Consider the following 12,117-nt stretch of genomic DNA (forward strand, 5'->3'; position numbering starts at 1 on the left):
TTCTACACACCGCCAGTCCCTGTCACCACCAGCAGGGCCTGCACCCTACCCTGTCTCTGTCAGCCCCTTCCTCCCCTACGACTCCCCTCGTCGTCAATCCCTTGTTCCCCGACGACCAACCTCGCCACACTCAGACACAACATCCTCTACGTCAACATCCTCCCCCGTTTTTGTCATACTTTCCCTTCTACACACCTCGTCTCCATTACTGCTTTGTCCCCTACAGCTCACGCTGTCTTTGTTATCCCCCTTCCACAACGCCTCTCCCCGTCTCTCTGAAACGCTGCGTCCCCTACTGCCTCCACGTTTCCGTCAACTCGCTCCCTCCTCTACCGCACTCCCTTTCTGAGTTCATGTGGAATTGTGGGGAAGAGGGAGACGTGACGTCTGGAGTTACACCACCACACCACAACACCCTCCACCGGATGTCCATTTCCTCTACCTTCATTTCCATCACCGCAATCTTCGTTTACACACCCCGTCTTCATCAACCCTCCGTCTCCCGCACGCCTTGCCATTTCCGTCATCTCCTCCTTCCCCATCTCCTCTTCCCGTCTCCCTGACCCGCTCCGTCCCCAACACTCTCCACGGTTCCATCAACCCTGTGGCTCCTCTATACTCCTCTGTTCATATGGAATTCCGGGGAGGAAGGGGGAGAGGTGACGTCTGGTGTTACAACACCCAACCCCCTCCTCCGGATGTCGATCTGTCGGTTCTGATCCTGTTCACTGCTCTGTGTGGACAGGCCAGTCTTGCGGTTCCACACCACTTTCTCCCAGTGACCACTGTCTCAACACCACGTCCCTACTCCCTCCCCTCAACCTCTCCCACTTCTCTGCTCTTCACTGCTCACAATCTGAACACGAATACACGCACAGTCTCCGAGACAGACACACAATGAAGGACTACTAGAACGGCGGAGTGATGGGGATGGTGAGAGGAAAACAGCTTCTGATCCCCGGAGTGCGTGACCGGACCGGGGGAAGGGAGCTTCAATCTGTGCCTGACCCCGGGTCTGGGTGATGGGACGGCGTGGGGTGAATTTCATTCTTTGTTTGAATCTGTATCCGTGTGATGAACCAGAGCAGAGGAGGCATATCTCGGATTAAAGAGTTGGGCAATTGCAGCAGCCATTGTTAGAGTAAACAGTATTTGAGTGAAAGGTGGAGGGCTTACCAATTTCATGCGATAAGGAGGAGAGTCTCGCGTGACAGAAGGCACAAAAATGTTGGCTAATGTGTTTTTCAATTTATTTATTGTTTCGTTTGTAATTGCAGTTAGAAAGAGCAATAAGCATGCCTGACAGAAGAGTTGACTGTTTTCCTTGCGGGTTGTGGGAGGGCATGGAGACCTCCAGAGTCCCTGACAACTTCCCCTGTAACAAGGTCATCCAGCTGCACCTTCTATCACTCTGCGTTACAGAGTTGGAAGTGGAACTGGATGAACTAGGAATCAGTCGGGAAGCTGAGCGGGAATAGTTAGGATATATAGAGATGTATTTACAGCCAAGGTGTAGGATACAGGAAACTGGATGACAGTCAGAAAGGTGAAAGAGGTTAAACAGCCAGAGCCAGTGCAGAGACCCCTTGTGGCCAACCCGCTCAACAACATGTAGACCACTTTGGATACTTCTGGATGGGAGGAGAGAGGTGCAAATGACCAAGCAGGGGAAAGTCTCACCGGTCAGGTCTCTGGCACTGACTCTGGTTCTGTGGCTCAGAAAGGAATGGAGTGAGATGTGGCGAGTTGTATCGATAGAGTGTTCTTTGTTAGGGAAACAGAAAAGAGATATTGTGGACGAGAAGGAGATTCCTCAATGGTATGTGGTCCCCAGATTTACAACGATATGGCCTAGATTGGGGAGCCTGCCTTATGAGTTTGAGTGAACTCGACCTTTTCTCCTTGGAGCGACAGAGGCTGAGTGGTGAACTGATAGAGGTGTACACGATAATGAGAGGCATTGATCATGGGGATAGACAGAGGCTTTTTTTTCCGAGGGCTGAAATGGCAAACTCAAAAGAACATTGTTTTATGGTGCTTGGAAATTGGTACATACAGAGGAGGTGCCAGGGTCATTTTATTTTGACGCAGAGAGTGGCAAGTGCGTGGAATGGGCTGCCGGAGGCGGTGGTGGAGGCTGAAATGATAGGGCCTTTTGTGATACTCCTGGATAGGTGAAAGGATCTTGGTATAATACAGGTCTATGGGTAACGCCCAGGTAGATCTAAGGTAAGGACATGTTCGGGACAGCTTTGTGGGCCGAAAGACGGATGTTGTGCTGTCGGTTTTCTGTGTTTCCATGTTTCTATGTTATAGGAACCAGTATATAGGAAAGAAGAGGAATCCGGTTCTGCAAACTTATGTATGTGCAGGCGTGCCCAAAATTATAAAGAACATTCAGTTTAACATGTAGCTAAAGAGTTAGGGTTGGAAAGAGGTCTTCATATATCTGAATCACTGTGCTCTCTTTCACGGAAGGTGCGACCTCTACCGACGAGACGTTTTCATTTAATTTCGTTTCAACTCAATTTGTTTTATTATAATTCTATCACAAAGAAATGCCCATGAATACAGCCAGGATCAAGCAGCTAAGCACAATAGAAACAGTCACACACGGCACAAAGCACACAGCTGAAGTCAGAAGTTTACGTACACCTTAGCCAAATATATTTATGCTCACTTTTTCCCAATTCCTGACATTTAATCCTAGGAAATATCCCCTGTCTTAGATCAGTTAGGATCACTACTCTATTTACAGAATGCGGAATGTCAGACTAATGGTAGAGAGAGTGATTTATTTCAGCTTTTATTTCTTTCATCCCATTCCCAGTGGGTTAGAAGTTTACATACACCCAGGGTGAAGTCATTAAAACATTGTTTAAACACTCCACAGATTTCACATTCGCATACTATAGTTTAGCCAAGACGTTGAAAACATTTGCTTTGTGCATAGCACGTGTAACTCTTCCAGCAATTGTTTACATTCAGATTATTTCACTATCAATTGACTATATCACAATTCCAGTGGGTCAGAAGTTTACAAACAACAAAATAAAGCAGTCAAGACGTCAGAATCGTAAGATTGTGTTAGGAGGTGATTTCAGCTTTACACCTGTTGACTGAGTCCCATACTGAAACAGGACCAGTGGGACAGTGTTTGTCAAACATGTTCAAGGAAGATTCCGTAATAAGTACATAGAAGTCCCAATGAGAGAGAACAACGCTTAATCTCCTACCAGGGCACGAAACAAGTCAGGTGTCAGAGGTTTTTGCAGGGTGTTCTTTGTCTCCAGTCATGATGATCATAGAGGATAGGACAATACAGCACAGTACAGGCCCTTCGGCCGACAATGCTTTGCCGGCCATTAATCCATTAGTGGATAATACGAGGGATATAACATTAAGGTAACTGGAGGAAATTGTAGAGGGGATTTCCGATGTAAGTCTTTTTTTCCCCCTTTTGCTTGCACAGAGAATGCTCCGGGCTTCGCACATGCTGCCAGAGCTGGTGTACTTGGCTGAGAGATTACGGGAGTTTAGGCGACACATGAATGAAAGTGAAATAGAGGATTATACAGAGGAGTCATTTGTTATATCTCGGAATAGGTTCAGTGATGGTGGGACTGGTACAGAAAAGACGGCTTGCATCTGAACTGAAAGGAGACTAATGTCCCAGCGGCGGTATGTTAGTGCTGCACGCCAGGTATGGGGGGGGGGAGAGAGGTGGTGTAATTTTAATAACCAGGGGAATGCGAATCGGACTGCCAGATCACTGGAGAACTCACCAAGTGAGGTGTTCCCTGTCCAAAGGTTTTCGACGAATGAATTAGTAGAGATCGCAAACTGTTGAACGAAACAAAAGGTGATGAGAGGTGATTTTAACTTTCCAGATTTTGACTGGGAATCCCACACTGTAAAAGGACTGGGGAGAGTAGGGTTTGTCGAATGTGTTCCGGTTAGTTTAGTACATCAGACCCTGGAAGACACAAACGTGAGAGTGTGCAATACTTGATCTGTTTGTAGGAAACGAGAGAGATCCGATGAGAGACGTTTGCGTAGGGGACACTTTCCAGTCAGTGATCCGAATGCCATTAGACTCAAAGTAAATATGCATAAAAGATAGGTCTGGTCCGCTCATATGGGGCTGGACTACAACCAGGCGTGTTTGGTTACGGTGTAAGGTGCAGACATAAAGGGGAACGATGTGAAACTTCTTCACTCAGAGGGTGCTGAGAGTGTGGGATAAGCTGCCGGAACGAGTGGTTTATGTGAGCTCGATCTCGACGTTTAAGAGATAGTTTAGAGGGTAGGGGTATGATCCGTATGGTCCCGGTACAGGTCGATGGGAGTAGGCAGTTTAAAAAGCTCGGCCAAAGGCCCTAATTCTGTGCTGTACTTTTCTCTGACACTTTAACTCTGACTTTTTAATTTCTTGGTCGTTGATCCACAACAGACCATAGGTTGATCACACAGAAGTAAATATCAGAAGTTGAAATTTTCCACCTAAATTCACGAAGAAAATTCGCGGATATTCTTGGGTATGTTTCGAGGTGGTTACAAACTGCCCCGCCCACTGCTCGAACCGCTCCCTCTCGCCGATCTGGGAAGAGGCCAGATGATGGATTGATTTGGAACATGCGGGTTGTTTTTCTGTGAGAATCGGGGCTCAGGTATGTGTGTCAGTAGCTGTCTGGCCCTGCACATTCTCCAGAACAGGGAGCGGCCTTCCTGCTGAAACCAAATCCAGCCTGTTCGACGATTCGCTCTCATTCGACCCTGAACAAAATCACTTTAATATTGTATTTAAGCATTTCTTGAATAGATTCGAATTGCATTCCTCTGAATGAAGAAGATCTCACAGAGGTAGTCAAAATGAGGGGTGTTGATAGCATAAATGCAAGCAGTCGGTTTCCACTGAGGTTGCGTGGAGCTACAAGCAAGAGGTCATGGGTTAAGGGTTGAAGATGAAAAGGTTAAAGAGACCATGAGAGGAACCATCTTCACTAGGCGTGTGGAACGAGCTTCCAGCTACACATGTCCATGCGAGTTCGATTTCAACATGAAGAGATAGTTTGGATGGAAGGGAAACGGAGGGCTTTGGCCCGGTACAGTTCGAAGGAATGAAGCAGTTTAAGTGGCTGAGCCGAAAGGCCTGGTTCTTGAACCACAGAACATTACAGCACAGAAACAGGCCTTTTGGCCCTTCTTGGCTGTGCCAAAACATGTTGTTGCCTAGTCCCACTGATCTGCACCTGGGCCATATCCCTCCAAACCCCTCTCATCTATGTACCTGTCCAAGTTTTTTTTAAATGTCAAACGTGAGCCCGCATTCACCACTTCATCTGGCAGCTCATTCCACACTCCCACCACTTTCTGCGTGAAGAAGCCCCCCCCCCCCCCACGTTCCCTTTAAATTTTTCCCTTTCACCCTTAACTCATGACCTCTGTTTTTTTTCTCCCCTGGCCTCAGTGGAAAAAGCCTGCTTGCATTCACTCTATCTATCTCATAATTTTATACACCTCTATCAAATCACTCATCTTTCTCCTACGCTCCAGGGAATAAAGTCCTAACCTATTCCTCCTTTCTCTGTAACTTAGTTTCTCAAGTCCCGTCTACGTTCCTATGTCTCCTTGATCTCTGATTCAAAACAGAGGAAACGGGTTGATTAAACAAAGATCAGAAAAAGTTAGCAGAAATTTAATTTTTCACAGCTTATATTCCCCAATAATATTCTAAGAACTAGTATATGTTCTGAAGTCTTTTCAAGGTGCCACTTCTTGCTACACCACACGCTTATCTTCGTAACCATGGTAACGCACACAATTGTGGAGGAACTCAACAGGAACGGTAGCATCTTTGAAACTGATAAATAAGTCGAACTTTCGGGCCAAGACTTTCAGTGGGGAACTGGAAAGGAAGAGTGAAAACGGCTGATCATGGACTGATTTAGAAGATGCGGGGTTGTTCTGTAAAACTCGGAGCTCAGGGTCTGTGTGTTTTCATCTGCTGGACCCGCACATTCCTCGGAACAGGGAGCGACCTTTCTGCTGAAACCAAATCCAACCGGTTCTACAATTCACTGTCATTCAGGTGTGAAATCATTCACTTTTATAATGTATTTAACAATTTCTGCTGCAGGGAAGGCCGATAGAACCATTAATTTGTCTTAAGAACCTGGGGTCTCGAACCCGCAACGTTATCCGTTACCGTGTTGCGAGTGTTTGCTGCGAGTTTCCAGCATTTTACGTTCCCCTCGGACTCGCATCATCTGCAAGTATTCTACAAGTATTTTCAGGATTCCTTCAAATAATTAGTCCGTGGCATTCCTTACTGCAACATTAACTTGGCTATGTTCCCAGTTACCGTTGCCAGTAATTTTTAAATGTTTCCTGTAACCTTGAGAGTAAGGGGGAGTGAGAGGCTGATGGAAAGGAGGAGAGTGCGGTTTGATGGAGTGAGCAGGCGGAGGAGGGGCAGGATGAGAGTGTAGAAGTTGGAGAGGGGTAAGAGGAGGGTCGGGTGAGGGAGAGGAAGGGTTGTGGACGAGGCGGGCGAATGGGAAGGGTGACAGAGAACTGCAGTGAGCAAGAATGGTGAGTGATTGGGAAGCATAGGAGAGAGGAATGAGTGAGGTGGGCGGCAAGGAGAGAGGGGCGAGTGAGGTGGGCGGCAAGGAGAGAGGAATGAGTGAGGTGGGCGGCAAGGAGAGAGGGGTGTGTAGGGGTACTGTTTGCATCTCGTGATCACAATGCCACCAGATTCAAAGCAAATATGGAAAAGGGTATCTGCGTGGGTTGAGATTAGAATTTGGAAAGGAAAATTTTGATGGTATCAGAAATTACACTGTGGAAAGGACAGACCTTTTTTCTGGCAAAGGCTTTCTAATAAGCGGGAGACATTCAAAGGTAACATTTTGAGAGTATGAAGTATATATGTGCCTATCAGAATAAAAGGTAAGTGGTTTGAGGAAACTTTTCTTTTGAGAGAGATGTTGAGTCTCTGGTTACGCGATAAAAGGATGATTTTACCGCAGTATTTTACCATACCCATACAGTACCACAGATGTTACCATACCCACCACAGTAGTTATGGGCAGATAGGTAATGATCGAGTGTACGAAATGCAAGTTAACACTTAGAAAGAAATCAAGTGTGCTAAATGAACGCTTTGGGTGAAGGCCAGTACTAACGGATTATACAGATCAGAACAAAAGGATTGCAAGGGACAGTATTGGTCCTCTGAAGGATCAGAACAGTAAACCATACATGGAGCCAAAGGAGAATGGGGAGATGAAGAGATGGAAGAAATGGATTTCCTGCATCTGAATTTACTCGGGACAAGGATACAGAGTGTGTATATGTCGTGAGGTCCTGGATCCTATGTGGATTAGAGAGGATCCTCTGTTTCAGAAAAGGTCTAAAGCTCTGTGAGAATGTTATAGGCAGGTAAGTCTGATATCAGTAGTGGGAAAGATATTGGGAGCTATTCTAAGGGATAGGATATATGAATTATTTGATGGACATTGACTGATTATGGATAGTCAGCATGACGTAGTACGTGCTTGGTCTTGCCTCTGCAATATTATAGATACTTTTGAGGGTGCTACCACAAAAGTTGATGAAGTCAAGCCAGTGGAGATATTCTTCATCGAATTTAGAAAGGAATTGCCAAGGTCTCGCATGGGTGGACTCTCATGACGGTCCAGTCACAAGGCATTCAGTAAACTGGGTGAGACATTGTCTTGGTGGGAGAAACCGGAGAGTAGCAACATCTGGTTACCTCTCTGACTGGAGCCTGTGACTAGTGAAAAGCTGCAGAGATCAGTGCTGGCTCGGTTGGTCTTCGTCATCGAAAGCAACAATCTACATGACACTGTAGCTATTTGGATGTTGCGGGTCTGAATGACCTGAGTTAAAGGACAAATTGAATAGGTTGGAAGATTGAGAGGATATTTGATCGAGGTATTCGAAATTATGAGGCAGATAGGTAGGATAAGTGCAAGCAAACTTTCTCCACTGGGACTGCAATCAGAGGTCATGGGTGAAGGGTGAAAGATGAAAAGTTTAAGAGGAACATTAGCGGAAACCTCTTGGCTCAGACGGTTATGGAAGGAGCGGCCAGCAAAGATAGTGCATGCGCACACGATGTCGCTGTTTAAGCGATCGTTTGGTTGGTAGGGTTATGGTGGACTGTGGCTCACACTCAGACCGGTGAGATTAGGCAGTTTAAATTTCTCCGCCGAAGCGCTGTTTCTGTGCAGTACTGTTCTATGACTCTTTGACTCCTCGATCTCCGATCCATAATGCAGACAACAGTCTGATTAAATGATGGCCCAGAATAATTATCAAAAGTTGAATTATTCACACCTAATTCCCCAAGAATATTCCAAAAGTGCAGATTGCTTGAAGTCGTTTCACACTGCCCGTCCCACTGCACCACACGCTCCCTCTCGCCGATCTTTCGTACCCACGGAACACACTCAAGATACTGGAGGAACTCAGCAGGTCAAGTAGCATCTATGAAACTGAATAATAATTTGATGTTTCGGGCCGAGATGCCTCTGTGGAATTGGAAAGGAAGGGGGAAGAGACCAGATCATTGACCTGGACGATGCGGGTTGTTGTTCTGAGATCAGGGTCTGCGTTCCCGCTCTGCTGGTCCGGGCACATTCCTCAGAACAGGGAAGGACTCTTTTCAAAAATAAAATCTAATCAGTTTAACAATTCGCTCTCCTTCGGGTGTGAACAAGGTCACTTTATATATTGTATTTAACCATTTCAGCCGCAGGGTAGAGTGTTAGAAACTTTAACGTGTTTTAAAGAACATTTGCTAGGGTCTCGAACCCGTGACGTTACCATTTACAGTTGCTGCCCTGTTCGCTGCAACTTTCCAGCATCTTGTGTTTACCTCAGACTCGCATCGTCTGCAGTTGGGTTAAAATAATCTCCAAAGATCTTTTAAATAAATCAGTCCATGGCTCTCCCAATCGCGACTTCCCTTAATGTGAAGGACATCACTTCGGAGCTGGAACCTGCCGCGTTCCCAGTTACAGATTCCTCGAATCGTTTCAGTGCTGTCGAGGTGAGGGTGAGGGGCAGGAGCAGAGTGAGGTGTGAACAGGATGAAGATGAAAGTGAGTGTAAGGGGAGACAGCAGGGAGACAGAAACTCAGAGGGGGAGGGTTAGAGAGAAAAGGGGAGGGAGAGGGAGATAGAGAGATGGGAGAGAGAGCTGGCGAGGGGGAGAGATAAAGGGAGAGAAATGGAGTGGGCGGTTGGTGAAAGGTTGAGTGAGAAGGGGAGAGAGGTGTGGAGATTGAAAGAAATGGGAGAGAGGAGGAGACAGAGGAAGGAATAAGGTGCTGTGTGAGCCCAAGGGAGAGTGTGAGGGATAGGAGTAAAGATGGAGTGACATTGTGTGAGTTAGAGAGAGGGGCTGAGGATTGTGAGGTGAGAGAGGGAGTAAGGGAGGAGTGTTGAGTACGTGGGGGTGTGGTGGGATGGGTGACGGACAGGGTAGTGTGCACGAAGGGCTGAGTGATTGGGGAGGTGAGGAGAGAGGGATGAGTAAGATGGTTGACAGGCGTGTGCGGTGTGGACTATGCAGTGAAGATGGAGGGTGACTGAGATGAGCGGCGAAGAAAAATGGGTGACTGAGAATGCTGCCAATGAAAGAGGGGTGAGGAAGGGGTTCGAGGTAGGACTGAAGGTGTGCGGTGCAGAAAGCAGGGTGAGTACGAGCGGGTGGCGAGCAAGCAGGGGTGAGTGTGAATGGTGGTGAGTTGGGAGGGGAGAGGGGGATGAATACAGGAGAGACCAGAGTGAAAGAGACATGGATGAGTGAGAGAGTCAGTGAGTCTGGTCAGAATTATTAGACAAACTATTAATTTATTCATAGAGGAAAGGATGTCAGTCAAGGACTATCACAAGTCACTGAACAAATCCACAGTGAGGTTACGGTTCCCTGTCTCGCGATTCGTCATGGGGAGTTTTGCCGCCCACTGTTCCCCGTCTCCATCCCTGAGCGGGTGTTTTACCATGCACGGTTCCCAATCTCCGTAACCCACATGGGGACTATTACCAGACGCGATTTCCAGTCTCTATCTCGTTGAGCGCTGTTATCAATCACCATATCCCAATCCGGGAGCTTTACCGTGCATGATTTACAGTCATTATATCAAACACCTTGCGTTTTGCTGTGCAGGGTTCCCGGTCTCCCTGTCAAACTATTAGTCTGCCAAGCCCCATTGAACTGCTCTCCATCCCCTACCATCCATGTACTTATCCAGGTTTCGCAAACAGATGTTGTTAGGACCACAGACAAAGTCAGGAATCGCAGGTTAACCACGGTGCGACTAATGTTCTGAGCTGCGTACATTTCAGTGCCAGAAGTATTGAAGGAAAGGCAGATGGGCTCAGGGCATGGATCAACACGTGGAATTATGACATTGTAGCCATTCATGAGGCTTGGTTGCAGGAGGGGCAGGACTGGCTGCTCTGGGTTTCTGTTGTTTGAAATGGGGGAGGGGTGGCAGGGAAATGTCCCGGCAGTGCTCAGTCAGGAAAGACTGGAGAACTCCTCTGGCGCGGCTTTATGGGCAGAACTGAGGAATAAGAAAGACACGACCACATTAATGGGGCTATATTACAGACAGCCCAACAGTCTGTGGGATTTAGTGCAGCAGATTTGCTGAGAGATTACAGTCTGTTGTAGAAACATACTTTGTGTTTGGGAGGTGATTTTAACTTTTCTCATATGCACTGGGACGCCCAAACTGTAAAATGACTTGATGTAATAGATGGACCCCATTCAGATTAGAGAGGAGGAGTTATTTGCTGTCAAAGCACATTAGGGACGATGAATCTCCAGGACCTGACCAGGTCCTCCCCTGCATGGTCTGGAGGCAAGTGCAGAAATTGCAGGGCCCGAGCAGAGATCTTTAAATTATCCATTGCGACATGTGAGGGAGCGGAGGACTGGATCCACTGCTTCAGAAAACCTCCAAAAATAAACCAGGAAATTGGAGGTCGGGGATCCTGATGTAAGTAGTGGGAAAGTTATTGAAAACTATTCTAAGGGACCAGATCTGTGACTATGTGGATAGACGTTGACTGATCCGGGATGGTCAGCATGGCGTTGTGCCTGGTAGGTCGAGCCTCAGCGTTCTTCTAAAAGACAAGACAGTGGATGCTGCCGACGTGGACTTTAGCAAGGCATTTGCCAAGGTTCCACTTGGGAGCTTAGTCAAAACGTTTCAGTTGCTGGACACTCAAAATAAGGCTGTAAATTGAACTGGACAGTGGTTGGGTGGGAGAGGCAGCGATGTGGTCGTAGATGGCCGCCTCTCTGACTGGAGGCCTGTGAACAATGGAGTGCTGCAGGGATCAGCGCCGGCTCGGCTGTTCTTTGTCATCAAAACCAACAATCTGGATGATAACGTGTTCAACTGGATCAGCAGATTTACAGATAACGCCAAGATTGGAGATGCCGGGATCAGCATCTACGGAACTGGATAATGTCGATGCTACAAGCAGAGACCCATCAGTGAAATTGGAAATGAAGGGGGAAGAGGACAGATTATGGATTGATTTGAAGGTTCGGGTGTTTCTTCTGTGAAACTCAGTGCTTAGGGTCTGAGTGTGAGCTGCTGCCTGTTCACGCACATTCCTCAGAACAGGGAGCGGCCCCTCTCCAGAAATCAAATGCAACCGGGTCAGAAAAAAAGAAACACCCTCCTGCAGGCGCAAAGAAAGTCACTTCAATGTCGTACTTAACCCTTTCTGCTGCAGGGAAGAGCGAGATAATCTCTAACATGATTAACCCAGGGTCCCGAACGCGCAACATTACCAGTGACAGTTGTTGTCCTGTTTGCCGCCAGTTTCCAGCACCTTATGTTTATCTCAAACTCGAACCGTCTGCAGTTGGCTTGAAAATATTCTTCAAGGATTTTGTTTTAAATAAACCGGTCCAGGAGACCTTTCCCGGGAAAACGTCTGTCCATTTGGAATGGCCGGAAACCAATTCCACAAGTATTACCGGCGGGGTGTGAACCAACAAACATTGCTTGTGAAAAGAAACCGCTGTTAACCGTGGGCGAGGGGGTTTCTTGTAATAAT

Source organism: Hemitrygon akajei, unplaced genomic scaffold (assembly GCF_048418815.1).
Source record: "Hemitrygon akajei unplaced genomic scaffold, sHemAka1.3 Scf000033, whole genome shotgun sequence".
In the NCBI taxonomy this organism is placed as follows: domain Eukaryota; kingdom Metazoa; phylum Chordata; class Chondrichthyes; order Myliobatiformes; family Dasyatidae; genus Hemitrygon; species Hemitrygon akajei.